Below are 4,354 nucleotides of genomic sequence, written 5' to 3' on the forward strand. Positions count from 1 at the left end.
ACACGTTGTTTCCTTTTTTAGGAAGATGAGACTAAGCCAGAAGACTGTATACCAGATGTACCAGGCAACGAACATGCCAGGGAATTTCTGGCTCACGCACCAACGAAAGGACTCTGGATGCCACTGGGGAAAGAAGTCAAAGTTATGCAGTGTGAGCACGGGAGAGTCGCAAGTAACGCTCCTCCATACACGCAAGTTATATACCACGATTTACAAAGCGCGTTTACTTCATTTTTTTTTAATTTGTTCTCACCGCAGCCCTGTTAAGTCAAGGCACAATCTCTGTTTCATAGTTAAGGAAGCTGACCCGCATATGTTAGTGAGTGGTCCGAGGTAAGAGGTAGAGAGGAGCTTTGACTCCAGGGCTTCTGACTCCAAAGGCAGAAGTCAGCCACAGAGACCATAGCTGCCTTTGGAGTTCACTCTTCGGTAATATTTCAGTAACAAAAAGGATATTCCATTGTAGAAATGCCATGAGGGACAAGGAATGCATTGGAGGTCAGGTCCCTTTGGGTCTTGCATCATTCGCCCCCATCAGTGGTGGTAAGGTTTCATCCATGTAACCTGGGAGGAGCTGTGGGTCCAGCTGCATGCACACCCCCACCCCACCCCGGCCACAACACCTTCATCCAGCATAATTGGTACTTGGTATTTGAAGAAAGGGTACTGCTGCCTTTTAAAGACATTTGTACAAAGATTTTTCATGCAGGTAATTAAAATAGCAGTTCCTAGTCCCTTTCCCCCATTCGCCTCACCCTAAAGGTAACCATGTAAACCTCTCAAGAAGATTATTTTGGGGGCATCTGGCTGGCTCAGTCGGAGGAGCATGCAACTCTTGATCTGGGGGTCATGAGTTGGAGCCCGACATGGGATGTAGAGATTACTTAAATAAAATTTTTAAAAAAATTTTTTTGAAGTTTATCTCCATGTATCTAAATAACAGGGTTATATTCTTGCCTCTTGATTTTTCAGGTTTCTTCATTGTCTGTTGACTTTTTACTGTAGAAGAGTTTCAGCTCTTTTTTTGTGCCTCAACCACACCTCATAAATACTCTATCTCCCATTTTCTCAATACATTATATCATAATTTAGTTAAATAAATCTTTTGTGTATATTTAATTATGATTATTTTCAGAATTGAATCGTATACTAAACCAATTGCATTTCCTTTCATACATCCTGCATAATGTTTTGTTTGCCCTGCAATTAATAGTTGTCTTTTTGTTGTTCTTATTTTTGCTTTTTTCTGTGTACTGATTTCTAATTCAGCTCCTTCAGATGCTTAGGTATTCTATTAGTTTTTTTCCTCCTAAAGACAGTTGTTCCCCCTGCTATCACCCAGGGACCTTCCTTCACTATTCACTCTTTGGTTTCCCTTAATATCCCTCTTGTGTTTGATCTCCTATTTGCCATATCTTGCATCTTTTTTGTTACATTCTCTTGCTGTGGTAGAGCACATTCTCCAGTAGCTGAGAAGTGGGTTTATGGGAGATAACATTTTCAAGACTGTATTCTTCTGGAAACATCTGTATTTTATATTTTTAGTTTGCTATTTAGTTAGAATTTTGTTAAAAACAAACTTCCTTCAGAATTTTGAAGGCACTGCTCCATTGCCTTTTCATCTGTAGAACTGCTGTTGACAAGTCCAAAGCAATTAAGATTGTGGATGCTTTGATGTAACCTGCTTTGTTGTTGCTGTCTTTTTTTATTCTTCCTTCCTAGAACCTTATGAGATCATCTTATTCCCAGTGTTCTGAAATTTCACAAATTGTTTCATTGATTATTTCCTCCTCTCAGTGTTTGCAATTCTGTTATTCAGATGAAGGACTTCTTAGATTGATTTTCTAATTTCTGATCTTTTCTCTCCTGTTCTTGTTTTCTGCTCTCTAATATAGTTCATCAACATAGCTTCCAATCCTTCAAGTTTATTTCAATTCCAAAAGCTTTTTTCATGATTTTTTAATTCTTTAATTGTTGCAAAATGTTCTCTAAGAATGCTAATTTTTTCTTCTCCCTAATGTTTTTATTTCTTCCAAATTGTTTTCTATTTATTTTTTCACCTTTTTCATTTATGAAGAGGCTTTCAGGTGACTTAAAGAACAGAAATATATTGTCTCACAGTTCTGGAGGCTATCAGTCTGAAATCAGGGTGTGAGCAGGGTTGGCTTCTTCTGAGGACTGTGAGGGAAGAATCTGTCCCAGGCCTCTCCAAAGATCCTTTCTCGCAATGAGGTCACATCCTGAGGTACAAAGGGTTAGGAGCAACACTGGGACGAGACAGGGTAGAGGGGGCAACACTGTTCAAGCCATAACACACTATTTTAAAAAAATCACACTTTGATTTTTGCACAGGATTACTTAGTAACTACTTGGCTTATTTCGAAAACCCAAGATTAAAGGATGCTTGAGGAAGCGATTGATTTCTGTTTTTTGGTGTCTTACATGGTTCATCCACTAATTGCATTTGCTTTGGAAATTGAAATCTAATGAAGAATATCTTTAGTATGATCTACTGATACTTTATCTTGATTAAATAAAACTACATCATCTTACAGACATATATCCCTTTTCTTTGTTTTTAGGTTGGCGTTGTAAACGGTATGGTCACCGAACAGGCGACAAAGAATGCCCTTTCTTTATCAAAGGCAACCAAAAGTTAGAACAGTTCAGAGTAGTAAGTAAAACCCAGAGTTTCAATTTACATTTGCCAGAGGTGGTGAATGTCAGTGACTCAGGCACTGACCAGTGAAATGGAGGTTAACATGAAATACATTCCCAGGGCCTTTTGGCCAAAGTATCTGGTATTAACTCTGTTAAACTGAATTTGTGTGACAGATTAGCTCATTAGTAAAAAATTAACTTTTATTAAAGTGTTATTTGCTTATGCCTTGGAACACTGATTTCTTTTTCTGAAAGACATTGTTATATATTCAACCACTTTTTACTTATATTTTAAAAAATCTTGTTTCATAACTAAAATCCGCGTTCTAGTTCCCAGTCTTTATGTAAAGATTAAATATCTATTATAAACTAGATATGTATGTATAAATGATATATCCTCTTTGCTTAACCAGTAAGATAGATGTCATTTCCCCACTTTATTTTCAGTCACCTCCCAGGGTTGTTAACTCACCATTCAGTCACTGTTTCAGTCAGCTTAACTATGCTGTTATCAGAGAGATTGGCACTATCACCATATATCAAACTGGGGTCCACAAACATTTGCCAGGACTTTAAGACATTTTTAAAAATTTGGAGAGAATTGGGGTGTCTGGGTGGCTCAGTCGTTAAGCGTCTGCCTTCGGCTCAGGTCATGATCCCAGGGTCCTTGGGATGGAGTCCCACATCGGGCTCCCTGCTCAGTGGGAAGCCTGCTTCTCCCTCTGCCTCTGCTACTCCCCCTGCTTGTGTTCCCTCTCTCGCTGTCTCTCTCTCTCTCTGTCAAAATAAATAAAATCTTTAAAAAAAAAATGTGGAGAAAATATTCTGGATAAATCAATGCTACCTGGAATGGCAATTTTACAGTATCTAATCTACAGATAAATTGGTGATAACTCTCAAAAAAATGAACAAATTCATGTATTTTTAATTCAGAAACCTAAATTCTAAGAATAGATCCCAAGGCTATAACAAAAATCAATATATACAAATCTTTATGAATATATAAGGAATTATTCAGAATTACATCTGTGACTGAAAATTAGACTAAAGAAAATAGGAAACAACTTCAAGGGCCAGCATACCAGCATAAGGACTGTGACATAGAAGTCATATAGCTTTTAAGAATTATGTTTGGGAGGGCGCCTGGGTGGCTCAGTCGTTGAGCGTCTGCCTTCGGCTCAGGTCATGATCCCGGGGTCCTGGGATCGAGTCCCGCATCGGGCTCCCTGCTCGGCGGGAAGCCTGCTTCTCCCTCTCCCACTCCCCCTGCTTGTGTTCCTGCTCTCGCTGTCTCTCTCTCTGTCAAATAAATAAATAAAATCTTAAAAAAAAAAAAAAAGAATTATGTTTGGGAAAATGTTCATGAAAACATAAGTGAAAAAAAGAACAGAATTATATATATAATGATTATAATATTTTGTAAATTATGAATAATGAGTGGAAGAACCACATTAAGATGTTAGCAGTAGATATCTCTGGCGGGTAAGACTATAGATATTTTTAACTTTTTTATCTTTAATATGTAAAATTTTTACTAAACATTTTTAAAGGTAATTCACATACCATAAAATCCAGTCTTTGTGTAGCCATATTCTTAGTAAGTACTTTCAAATTATACGAATATTTCGAGAATACATTTGCTTTATTTTAACAAAATTGACATGTTACAGTAAGGCTTTTCACAGTTGATTTT

The 4,354-nt window shown here is 37.4% G+C and overlaps 1 non-coding gene across 1 annotated transcript; it reads left to right on the plus strand.

Moving 5' to 3' along the window:
* The first annotated feature begins 6 nt into the window (after positions 1 to 6).
* LOC102727773 (RP9 pre-mRNA splicing factor) lies at positions 7 to 4,021 on the plus strand. The gene is made up of 2 exons (XR_014141821.1): positions 7 to 151; positions 2,583 to 4,021. It is a non-coding gene; the product is annotated as an RP9 pre-mRNA splicing factor (transcript).
* The last annotated feature ends 333 nt before the right edge of the window (positions 4,022 to 4,354 follow it).

This window comes from Leptonychotes weddellii, unplaced genomic scaffold (genome assembly GCF_054177405.1).
Source record: "Leptonychotes weddellii isolate Sample4059 unplaced genomic scaffold, ASM5417740v2 HiC_scaffold_15937, whole genome shotgun sequence".
NCBI classification, from domain to species: Eukaryota; Metazoa; Chordata; class Mammalia; order Carnivora; family Phocidae; genus Leptonychotes; species Leptonychotes weddellii.